This window comes from Salvelinus fontinalis, chromosome 5 (assembly GCF_029448725.1).
Source record: "Salvelinus fontinalis isolate EN_2023a chromosome 5, ASM2944872v1, whole genome shotgun sequence".
Classification (NCBI taxonomy): Eukaryota; Metazoa; Chordata; class Actinopteri; order Salmoniformes; family Salmonidae; genus Salvelinus; species Salvelinus fontinalis.
Window position 1 is genome coordinate 25201906 of NC_074669.1, and position 13174 is coordinate 25215079.

Here is a 13174-nt window from a genome sequence, read left to right on the forward strand (position 1 = left end):
GGCCTTTGGGTGGTGGACCATTCTTGATAGACAGGGAAATTGCTGTGTTCCACACTCAACGTTGCAGTTCTTGACACAAACCGGTGTGCCTGGCACCTACTACCATACCCCGTTCAGAGGCACTTAAATCTTTTGTCTTGCCTATTCACCGGCAATGGCACAGATACACAATCCATGTCTCAAGGCTTAAAAATACCTCTAATCCGTCTCCTCCTGTCCATCTACACGGATTGAAGTGGATTTAACAAGTGACAACAATAAGGATCATAGATTTCACCTGAATTCACCTAGTCAGTCTATGTCATGGAAATATCAGTGCTCCTAATTGTGTACACAGTGTATGTAAAACAAACCAAAATAAATCTGACAGAAAACAGATCAAAATAACAGAGGAATAGTTGAAAATTGAGCGAAAGAGAGACCGACTGAGCTGAGTAGAGAATTGGAAGAGAGAGAGAGAAAGAAGCCAGTTAGGCCTAGAGAGAGTGAGAAAGCCAAATGATCAGTGAGATCGTCATCACTGGACCAGGGCAGTACAATGGCCAGTGGAGGTGGCTGCAGTGTGGACGGGCCAGGTCAGTGCTGCTGCCAGGTTAAAACAATAACCCAGTGCAGGAGGCCCAGATCCCAGTCAGCCCCGGGGAATGTGAGAGGAAACTCAGGAAACAATGCGCAAGGGTTCCTACGCCTCACTGGATACCGCCCCGACGCTACTCAGGCCTGCTTTCACGCCTGAGAAAAACAGGAAAACTGCCGGGCCGGGCTGTCTCAGATTGTACAGCGCCCAAACACTTGGCTACACTCGCAGATAGACACAAGGTCATTCACTGAGTGGAGTACTGAGGATGACCCTCCTGTTATGTGAGAACGGAGCTGTGCTCCCTCCACGTGACAGAAACCCAGCCCGCTAGTCCACCTGACCTGATCCTAAACAACAGCTGGAGTAGGTTGGGTAAGGACAGTTGCTGTACGCCCTCCCGTGGTCTGGAAAAACACTACAGGAGTTGATAAAAGGAGCTTTGCGCAGTCAGCAAACATGGTCTGACATGACACACCTTTGATGCCTGTCTCAGCAGTGAATCACCTCCTGCAACACTTCTCCAATGCCACTGGCCTTGCCCCTTCACCTGGCTCTCACATACGCCCTTCAGTTTTTCACAGGTCTGAAAGGACGACGAAGCTTCGCTTCATCCATCATTGCCTCCAAATATCCAGATCTTTCATAGATCTGAATACAGGGGGAGGGGGGGGGGGGGGGGGGTGTCATTGAAACCAGGCAGTCGCCATGTTGCCTCTCCTGAGATAGTTGTAAGGTCCGCCCATAGGCAACATGGTTGTCATTGCTGGGAAACGTGAGAGTGTCACTTAACCAGCCCCCGGGTAACAATCACACACGTTTCGGTCTTGGCCAATCACCACTCAAAACTAACAAGAGGACTTCAAATTACCAGCTAGAGGCCAGAGTGTTGCACAGCACTATAAAACTGGTAGATTAAAGTGAACAGAACCAAACAGCTCCATTCCAGCTCTGCTACATTACTGCTTGCTCAAGAACCAATAAAAGAGTGCAATCTAAAGGTCAAACCTATTCTATTGATATGTTGCAGGAACCAACGTGCTCCTCTCTGTCCTGCAGAGACGTGCCCTTGCATACCTTGGCGTTTCCATGCTATCAGACAAGCACGGCAGTGCACACTTAACCCGAAAGGAACCCTTCAACAAGTTTCATTGATCTATCAAGAAAGAGACTCATACGACACAAAGGAAATGATACAAACAAAGAACAGAACTCTTTCTTCGTGTGTTCTGTCTAATGGTGGTAGAGTGTATCAGTGTCAGACTGCGGTGACATTTCTCATGTCATACAGCTGACAGACAACACCTAGTTCACAGCCTAGAGTCAAAACCACCGCCAGTGAGATTGTTTGGCAGTCAGGCACTTGTCAAAGTGCCCAAAACATCTATGCCACTTCCTAATATAGTGTTTAAAGTCCAGAGAATTAAAGGAATATTTAAACAAATAAAATTATTATTTCGGCCATAATAATATTTCCCAGTTCCCACACTGCTTTGCTCTGAGCTGCTGTAACAGCCATGTAAGAACATCACAGTGCAAACAGCTCCTGCTAAACCTGTGTAACGTTACGTACCTTAAGGCCATAGAGCAGTGGCTGTACTGGGGCAGTCAGGAAGAAGAGGTCCCCAATGATGTCAGTGCACAAGACTCTGAAACAAATAATTCAATTAGTTACCACACCAGTCAATCACCCACAGAGATGCATCCTGTAACAACCTCCTATACGGTGCATTCGGAAAGTATTCAGACCCCTAGACTTTTTCCACATTGAGGAAAACTTAACAATCTATACCCCAAAACGACAAAGAGAAAACAGGTTTAGAAATTGTTGCAAATGTGTTAATACAAAACAGAAATACCCTATTTACATAAGTATTCAGACCCTTTGCTATGAGACTCGAAATTGAGCTCAGGTACATCCTGTTTCCATTGATCAGACGTTAAATGGAAACGGTCAGAACACCTCTAACTCCACAGCACATCAGTATTTAAAAAGGCAGCAAAACAAACTCATTCACACACACTCACAGTGGAATGAGGCATCTTTCGCCAAAACGCACTGACAAAATGCTTCACACACACTGACAGACCTGTGAATAATAGATTAACTTCCTGTTACAGCTCAGACCGCAACACCGGAAAGGTGTGTTAACAGACCACAGACAGAACAAGTGGAGCAGAGAATAAGACCATAAAGGCCCTTTTTACCTCACTGGGTTGGGTAACAGATTAGGGTAAGTGCACCTGTTAAGGCCTCCAAAATCTAAGTTTATTTATCTCTAACATATACTGCCCTACTTTTTGTAAGAAAAGTAGAGATACAATTAAAGTTGAACCTCTCATGTAAGGTTGACTTTACAACAACAACAAAAAAAAATCTCTCTCTCATGGTGTACAAGATACCGGTGTGATTCGCGCTGAGTGGACTGAACCATTGTGGAGGCCATGGGGATGGCAAAGTCCATCAGACCGGTGCTTCTGAGACAGGTGCTACTGAAAATGAATATGGTTATATTACATAATAACAATGGTGCGACACTAATACAAAATATTATTTTATAACAAATGCGCTTTCTCCCTCATTGGAGAGTGGTCGCTGTCCACGGTTCTAAAACACATCAGTGTGCTGTTGAATTTGGTGCCTTTTCCTAGACCATGATGCTATGTGCACAATAGCAAAGTTACCCAGCCTATCGGTTTTTAGAACAATGCCCCGGAAGCAGCAGCAGAGCTGGGATATGAGAAAGCAGCCCTTGCCTTGTCTAAGAAAAGTGAGGAAACCAAAACTTAAAATCAGGTTTATAATCAATAGCCTAACTGTTAGATGTGCCTGGCTTTATAAATCAATATATCTATAGAAATAAGACAGAACCTGCTTCTGTTGCCGGTTGTTTAATAGCCTACTGATTCCGTCAGCAACAAACCTCACGTAACATGTCAAGTAAACAGTTTCACAAATTCGGCTGTTTCTTTTTAACATCTTTTCTTTGCTGTAATAAAGGCTTTACACTGTTCCAAATGATCAGAAATTATATTTCTAATGATGCTCCTTTATCTTTCTCATAACTATGATAATATGTTATCATTAGTAGGCTTAGTACAGCACCCTTTATAACCACCATCGCGCTGTAGGTCTAAGAGCACATCCTACAGTCTTAATTAGGAATGCACAATATAAAAATATATAGATTTTTAAGTGAACATATCGGAATCGGCTGATATTAACAAAAAATGCCAACATCGGTATCGGCCGATGTCTAGTTTAATGCCGATGTGCAAAACCGATGTCAAAGCTGACGTGCATACCTATATAACGTAGGTACATGATGTAATTACACCACATAAAAATTAGCACAACACAGCATTCCTAACCTAGCCCACAACGTCTGCTGTGTGGATCGAGCAGTCATTTGAAAGAGTAAGAATTTCAGCGAGACAACTCAAAGGCGAAATCAATTAAAGCCAAGATAATGGAATTCATTGCCCTTGACAATCAACCGTTCCCTGTCGTGGGTGATGTTGGCTTTCGCCGACTGGTCGAGCACTGGTATACACTACCAAGTGTGCTATTTTTCAGATGTTGCCCTACCGGAGTTACACAGTATAAGCGTCACTGGTATTAGCTTCATGACATAGATACTATGGAACGCCATTTGAGTCTTTGCGTGTCAAAAACGATACAATAGCACTGTCAAAGCTGTACAAAAAAAGCCTGCAAACACAGGCCACGAATGATGTGTTTACAATACCCCATTAATAATAAAGCATAATTTGTTTGACCGCAACTTCCGGGGTAGCTAGCTTCAGCTTGGTACCAAGCTAGCACCAATTACAACCAGTCTGAAAACAATGACCTGTAGAAACTGCAGTCATTTTCATTATTCTTAGCAATGATTTAGGAATCCTTGAGTAAGTATTAGGTGAACAACAAGTGGCAACCTAGCTATTGAAATTGAACTTAAGTTCATGAAAATAAAGAGCTAGCCAGCTACTTAACCCAACCTACTTAACCTACTTGCCCAAAGCTAACGTTAAAGCTAACGTTACAAGCAGCCAGCTAGCTTCATCTGGCTAGTGAGGCTCGACCTGCCCGGGTTGTGAAGCTAGCCACAATAAGGATTAGGTACATTAGCGGAATTTGGAGTTTGCCTTCAAAATAAAAGTACCTCTTTGAATTTAATGCAAATTCATACAAATAGTAGAATTAAGCCATAATTTTATTTTGAAGGCTAACCGCAAAGTCCACTATTGTAGCTAATCGTTATTGTGGCTAGCTTCACATAGATGGGTCCAACCACCATTAATCAAATAAGAACTGTCTTATAAATGAGGGTTATTTTAGATGACACCTAGCTATATAATTAGCTAGCTAGCTATAGCTACTGAAACAGATGTTGTTTTGCTATGCTTTTGGGGAAGAACATTGTTTGCATCCATGAGCTAGCTAGCTTTAGAATAAAACATTTTTTTTATGACCAGCACTGTTGCGCGAGACAACTTGACCAGCATCATAGCATACGTATCGATGAATCGTTGTGACATATGAAATACGAGTGAGTGTAATCAATGTGTAATAACTACGGAATTTTTTTTATGAACGCGTTAAATTATTATGTGACATGCAGTCATATTCGGGTCCTGATTGGTCAACAAGCTTATTTGACACGCAAAGACCAAAACGGCGTTCCATAGAAACCCTGGTTGAGAACGAAACGACTGAACAACAAAACAGCACAGCAAGTAAGTGAAAGAAATAGGTTTTGATTATGTTTTACTGGTAATGGGGACATATGTAAATGCCAACAAAATAACTTTTTAGACAGTGTGGTGTGTGTGCAATAGAGGTCGACCGATTAAATCGGCCATTCCGATTAATTAGGGCCGATTTTTGGGCGCCGATTTATAAAAATTACACCTTTATTTAACTAGGCAAGTCAGTTAAGAACACATTCTTATTTTCAATGACCGCCTAGGAACGTTCTGCCTCGTTCAGCTCGGGGGATCCAATCTTGCAACCTTACAGTTAACTAGTCCAATGCTCTAACACCTGATTACATTGCACTCCACGAGGAGCCTGCCAGTTACGCGAATGCAGTAAGCTAAAGTAAGTTGCTAGCTAGCATTAAACTAGCTAGCATTAAACTAGCTATTGTTCCCTATTCGTACGGGATTCATTTTTTTTACTGGGATTAGTCGGGTAATGTAATTATGTGCATGAGCACAAAACATCATTTTTGTCCCGTCCGAGTCTGCCATGTCAGTAATTTTTACATTGCAGGAGTGTAACATTTCCATCCAGAAAAAACTGTTTTGACAGGTGTGCGCAAGAAAAATGTATCAACTCGAGCATAAACTAAACTCAGTAAAAAAAAAAAAAAAAAAGTCTCTTTTTCAGGACCGTGTCTTTCAAAGATAATTCGTAAAAATCTAAATAACTTCACAGATCTTCATTGTAAAGGGTTCAAACACTGTTCACCATGCTTGTTCAGTGAACCATAAACAATGAATGAACATGCACCTGTGGAATGGTCGTTAAGACACTAACAGCTTACAGACGGTAGGCAATTAAGGTCACAGTTATGAAAACTTAGGACACTAAAAAGAGGCCTTTCAACTGACTCTGAAAAACACCAAAAGAAAGATGCCCAGGGTCCCTGCTCATCTGTGTGAACGTAACTTAGACATGCTACAAGGAGGCATGAGGACTGCAGATGTGGCCAGGGAAATAAATTGCAATGTCCGTACTGTGAGACGCCGAAGACAGCGCTACAGTGAGACAGGATGGACAGCTGATCGTCCTTGCAGTGGCAGACCACGTGTAACACCTGCACAGGATCGGTACATCCGAACATCACACCTGCGGGACAGGTACAGGACGGCAACAACAACTGCCCGAGTTACACCAGGAACACACAATCCCTCCATCAGTGCTCAGACTGTCCGCAATAGGCTGAGAGAGGTTGGACTGAGGGCTCGTAGGCCTGTTGTAAGGCAGGTCCTCACCAGACATCACCGGCAACAACATTGCCTGTGGGCACAAACCCACCGTTGCTGGACCAGACAGGACTGGTAAAAAGTGTTCTTCACTGACGAGTTGCGGTTTTCAATCCCATTGAGCACGTCTGGGACCTGTTGGATCGGAGGGTGAGGGCTAGGGAAATTCGCCCCAGAAATGTCCGGTAACTTGCAGGTGCCTTGGTGGAAGAGTAAGGTAACATCTCACAGCAAGAACTGTCAATCTGGTGCAGTCCAGATGCACTGCAGTACTTAATGCAGCTGGTGGCCACACCAGATACTGACTGTTACTTTTGATTTTGACCCCCGCCCTTTGTTCAGGGACACATTATTCCATTTCTGTTAGTCACATGTCTGTGGAACTTGTTCAGTTTGTCTCAGTTGTTGAATCTTATGTTCATACAAATATTTACACATGTTAGGTTTCTGAAAATAAACACAGCTTATGTTCATTTTTCTGCTGAGTTTATATATGAATGGACTACATGTAGCCTATCAACTTTCACAGTGAATGCTTTGGTTTATATGTTTTGTGCCTATGAATTGAATATTGCCAAATGCATCAGTAAAACGTAGCCCATTTAAATGCAACCTTTGCGTTAATAGATCGCAAAGCAGCAGCATGTAACTGACCTAAACGTTTGGAAATGATCAGTTAACTTGCTCATCCATTGCCTTAAAATGCATCTCAAGTTGGGGCAGTGTGAAGATTGATAAAGAAAATATATATTTCATCCATTTTAGAATAAGGCTGTAACGTAACATAACCAAATGTGGACAAAGGGGTCTGAATACTTTACGAATGCACTGCATGTCAATCTACTATCACCCATATTAGAAACGTTTGCCTACTCCATTGGTCAGCTTGTCGTTCTGCGCGAGCAAGAAGTAGCCTATTCCAGACTCTAGGACAGCTGTGGGACGATAAATCCCAATTTCATACAACCATTAGGCCTAGACTACATAAAAATAAACAAGTAAAAAGCAAATGAGGCTCATGCAACATAACTATTTATTCACATTATAAGCGGGGCGGCAGTGTAGCCCAGTGGTTAGAGTGTTGGACTAGTAACCGAAAAGTTGCAAGATCGAATCCCCGAGCTGACAAGGTACAAAATCTGTTGTTCTGCCCCTGAACAAAGCAGTTAACCCATTGTTCCTAAGCCGTCATTGAAAATAAGAATTTGTTCATAACTGCCTGGTTAAATAAAGGTACATAAATAAATAAGCGCACAAGCCAGCAGGATACGTGTGAATGTTTGTTCCATAATGAAACTAGCGTAAAACGCCATTGTGAGCAGTTTCATGTGACCGATGAAAATATCCATTAGAAATTTAATAAGAGAGGAGATTTAAAATATGAAACAATTAGCATGGGTTGCTAATATGACTAGGATTGTGCCTTTGACTACTAGACAATGAAAAGTTGATTTGAAAATAAATAGAGCATGAGAGAAAAAGGCTACTGGTTTCAATGGCACATGTCTTTATAAAATAATAGGCTACTTTGAAGCAAGGTAAGACATGCCCCAGTATGTAGTAAAGCGTTCAAGCTTCAAACAAGTACGTAAATGTTTTCAAATCCATGCTGCCTCCAGCTCATTGCAAAGTGGTGTGACGCGCTGAAGCCTGCCTAGTTGCCTATGCACTTGAATGGCGAATTGGAAGCGCGCTTCAATTACCAGTTGAGAAATAAAAGTAGCTTTCTTTAAATCGTGACATTTAAAAAAATGTATTGTTGCGCAATGATTGTGCTTATCAAAGCACGTTTCAGTCCAGCTTCATTAAAACAGCTATTTGAGCTGTATTAGCAGCTCTCGACATACATCGACTGGTAGGCTATTTCAATCAATGAATAGGCCAAAATGCATTTTATCGCAAAGGGATTTCTCTCTCTCTCCCTTCTCCTGGACAATTGATCAGCGCCAATTTAATCAGTTATGCATTTATTTGGGATCCAAAAGGCAGCTAACGAAACCCCGGCCATCTATATATAGACCCATGACAAGCAGCAGAAGTACAGAGTTGCACTCATGCATTTTGCAGCTTGGAAATAATAACATTGACGACATTTACGTAACTAGGCCTACCTACACACTATGACCAGTTGTGACAGACGTGCTGAAATAGACATTGTCGTGGGGGGAGAGTAAGAAGCCTGGACAACAAAGGGCACCACAGTATGCAGGCCCAACCTGATCAATGGTTAAGTGAAACTGAAATTCCGCCAGGGTTTTCTAGGTCAGACAGGATGCTGATCTCATCTGCAAGTGAGAATATACTGTATTATCTTGATCTCACCACTGGTGCAGTCATGACTGGGGTGAGGTCTCACTATTATTACACCCCCCCCCCCCCCCCCCCCCCCCCCCCCCACCCCCACCCAGGTACCAAACACAGGCCTGTGTTGTGCTTTACACATGGAGCCACACCCATTTCTGTAATGGTAATGCAAAAGGGACAAAGAAGAACCAAGTACATCTGGTTCACCAGCACTAAAATGACAGGTTTTGCCCTGGCATAATCACTACCTTCCGATGGAGCGGAAACATCACTAGCTTCTGACAGAGAAGGAGTTCATGCTACCACCCAAACAGGACCCCCTTATTTGCATGTTTTAAAAGCTCTTCCTCACAAATAGTGTGCTTTCTAAAAATAGAGGTATGTGAAGCGTAGTACACATCCCTGAAAGTTCCAATCCAAACACACAAGCACACTGTATGAGGTGTGAGAGAGGTACAGAGTTGGCTTTCCTTGGGCCAAGGACAGGGTGGTTTCTTTGGTGAAGTCAGTCCCAAACATTAATTATCCTGCTCCAAACCAGTTCTCCCGACCCAAAAATAATCTGCCTCAGAAAGGTCCAATTATAGGCTATTTCTAGCTGAACTTACCCCACATTTCTGTGTATTACAGAACACAGCCTTTGAATCCAAAGAGAAAGGATCTCTCTCATTTTAGGATCACTATGACTCAAGAAGGGGGGGGGGGGGGGGGGGGGGGCTTGTCAGATGAAGAACAGCTATTTAAACAGTAACTTGCATGACCTTTCAGTTTAACATGCTCTTCATTATTGCCGGTGGATACCCACTGCAGCAGTTCAGATTAATGATTTAGCTCCAAGCAAACACAGTCATGCCTCCAACCTTTTCAGTTAGGTTTAGTAGATCATTTGGCAAGAGATCCAGCATCAGTCACCAGGCAAGCAAATACAGGCTGTAATTCAGCTGGTAATAAGAATACAGACGGATGTAGTTCACACTCTAAATCCAGGTTTCCTTTAAGTTCTCTTGATAAGGCAGTAGGTGAACTGTTGAGAGGTCATAGGTCAGTCAGATACAGGTGTTATAGAGAGTTCAGAAGCAAGGCAAGATATTTGTGCAGCCCTGTAGGTAAATAATGGGAAGCATCATATATTTGTTTACCAGATGGCAGAGGCGCAAAAAGTGTCAGTCAGTCAGTACAGGGACAAAGCAGTAAGAGAGGGTGAAGGACAACAGTGTCAGTCTGATGGGACAGGAGAAACAGTGAGACACCGGGCTCAATAAGAAGTGAAATGCTCTTTACTGCACAGTTATTATTTGGCTCCTGTAAATCTAACCACCACACTCCAGTGATAAGTGATCCATGGCCCTCGGTCTCATCCTGAGAGGAGACAAGCCCATGGCCTGACAAGAGAACCATTCAACCAGAGGCCAGCGCTTAGTTGCCTTCAAAAACATCATGCCACCTTGAAATTTGAGAGACCTTGCTCAATTGTACCAAGGTATTAACATCGTTCATTCCATGTACCTGATGTGTGTGCAAATCCTTAGCAACAATCAAGTCGTATTGATCGGAATTATACAGACATGACAATGCTGGTATGAAAAGAGAACACAGTACTTCTGTTTTCAGGCCATGAATACCTGCACAACCTCCTACAGAGAGATTTCAGAGGAAAATGTTTCTTCACAAACGTGTCATGATGGTAACATGTTGGGTGTATGAGAGAAACTATTTTGATAACAGCGCAAATAAATGAGGACAAGCTGCAAAATTAACTCCTTGCAATGGGGAGCCAGGGATGCTTAGTCAGGGCCATTCTTAGTGAGCCTGGCCTTTCATCCCTACACTCAATGCCATTAATGTCTTACCAGATTAAACCAAAAACACACATTCCCTGGAATTATGCCCCAGATAATTGCAGATAGATGTCCCTCTGCAATCTAGAGGGATTCCCTGCTGTTCCTATGCACATAGACCCAGTGTGTGTGTCTGTGTACAGTGCAATCACACACCTGTACTGCCATCGGATGCTTATCCTTGCAGGGTGAGGCCGGGAGTATGAGTCAACCACACAGAGAGAGACATGTATGGGAAGGGGAAGACATGGCCCTCACTGTACCTTACACTCACTTTAAAAAGTCACCACAACAAACCAGACTGCCACTAATCCTAGGAAAATCTAACAGCCTCCTGTCCTGACTATGACAATCTAGTGATGTTTTTTTAGTAAAAATAATAAATTCTAACCCATTATGATGAATCAGCATTATACGTTATGTAAGATGTGGCCTGTTATTCGACAATGAAAGAGCACCAGTCCTTGAATTAAGTGGTTACTGATTATTCAGAGCTTGTACAACACCCATGTGGGAGTGACACAGACAAACTTTTCTCCAGATGAGAAGTGCATTGTAAAGGCCTCGGGGTCCACAGGCTACGTCTGAAATAGTTCAGCCCTCTCCACCTCCAGGCTCATTGCAAAGTGACCAGATTCCTCTGTGTGTATGTGTTCCCATTTCAGTGCTTGCCTCCAGAAAACAAGAACAAACTCCCCATTGTCTGTCTGTTGCACTCAACAGAGCAGAAAGTTCTAAGAATGTTAGACATGAAACACAACTATTCCCCCGTACAAACACACCAGAAGACAGTGGCAGCTGACAGGCGACCCTATTATGATTGATCTTTACTGTGCAGTGTGTACACTGCCAAACGTTTTCACAGACACTGATGTTTGGTTCCCATGCCAGTCTGGATGTGGCCCAATTTAAGAAGGGGACACAAACAGCTGCTAAACAGGACAAATGAAACTTGGCTGTTGCTGTAATTACACACTTGGAAGAAAGAGTGCCCAGTAGCAATTACAGAATGTTAGCTATTACAGTTCTGATTGGAGGTTAACTTTATATCTAGCACCTATACATCAAGGTAGAGTGAGAAATCACCCAGCAATGATATTTATAGAGAAGGCAATCTTTGGGGGAGAGAATGATATTCCTTGTTGTTGGGCTACAGGCCTAGGCATACACAACTAGCATTGAATACAATTTTGGGGTATATTGGCATTAAAGTAAAGGCGTTCCCGAAGTAAGATTGAGCTGTATAATAACAAGTGTATATGGATATTTGCTGATTATCCTGAAACATTAGTTGTATCCTAGCTAGTAACTTATTACTTATTCTTGCCAGTCAAATTGCCAATACATTGTGTCAGGAACAATTTACCGGACGTAAATCAACGGATGGACGGAGGCAAAACAAAAGAAACAGGGGGTTATAGTTCGCTATAACTAACGTTACATAATATACTAACAGCGAACTTGCTACTGTACCAGCATTATCATTGTGCTGCGTCTTCTATATTGCATCGTAGCTAACGGTTAGCTTGGTTGGTTAATGTTAGCTAGCGTGGAATTTGTTCCTGACACCATAACTAGTTTGCTGACAACTGTAGTATACTCATTCAAGTATTTCTGGTGCTTGCCAAAATCCTGACAACATGGCTAACTAACTAAGGTTATGGCAAATATTTGTATAACTAACCCTCATAGCTCATTGTTCTATCTGTGCCTATGTAGCTAACTTACCTAGAAAATAAATAGCTTCTAGCTAGCGTTAGCTAGTTAACTGGGCTAACGTGAGCTAACTAGCAACGTGGGTGCGCTTTAGCCAGCTAACTAACTGCAACCTATGGCAGACAAACGGTTGGTTAACGGCTGCTAGTTGTTATCGAAGCAATTCGTTAACTAACCAATTTGTACGAAACGTTAGCTACTCATAAAATAGCTTGCTAACCTGAACTGCCTAGCCAGCTAGCTGTGGTGGGACCGAGTATTTCAAATCTCGGCCGAGCTTACCTCTTTTAAAGTGCGCTTAGCTTGTTTCCTAGCAATCCAACTCCTTTGGCATGCTAAACTAGTTTAGCTTTTTCCAACAGTGAAGCTTCGCCGGGCTCGCAGAAATTATATTTCAACATTTGTCTATGTCCCCACCTCCCTTTTCCTTTCATTCTTTTTTTAGAACGTTCATTTTTTTCAAAGACCTAAAACTCGTCCAATGGCAACTACCCTCCTCTTTGAGAAGGGTGTAATTGCAGATCACAATTAAGGGCGTTTCTTGACGTCAAGTTACTCCCATTGTTGCTCGACATTGATCCGTGGTCGTTTATTTTGCGTCGGGCACAACAGTTGTTGACAAATGTAACATTATAACTAAGACTAACCCTTTTCCTAACTTGAACCTTTATCCTCCTAACCTGCCACGTGAATTATCCTCGTCATCCTAACCTCCAACTTTAACAAATCATCTATGATATCAAGG

At 42.6% G+C, this 13174-nt stretch overlaps 1 protein-coding gene across 2 annotated transcripts in view; it reads right to left on the reverse strand.

Moving 5' to 3' along the window:
- fryl (furry homolog, like) overlaps positions 1-12901 on the reverse strand; it is an 87784-nt gene extending 74883 nt beyond the window's left edge. The window contains exons 1-2 of one of the 2 annotated variants that reach the window (XM_055922986.1): positions 12712-12901; positions 2151-2226 (exon numbers count right to left, since the gene is read on the reverse strand). The gene's annotated coding sequence lies outside the window, so the exon portion shown is untranslated. The remainder of the gene's footprint in view (positions 1-2150; positions 2227-12711) is intronic. The other variant, XM_055922987.1, reaches the window with a different exon arrangement.
- Between the last annotated feature and the right edge of the window lie 273 nt (positions 12902-13174).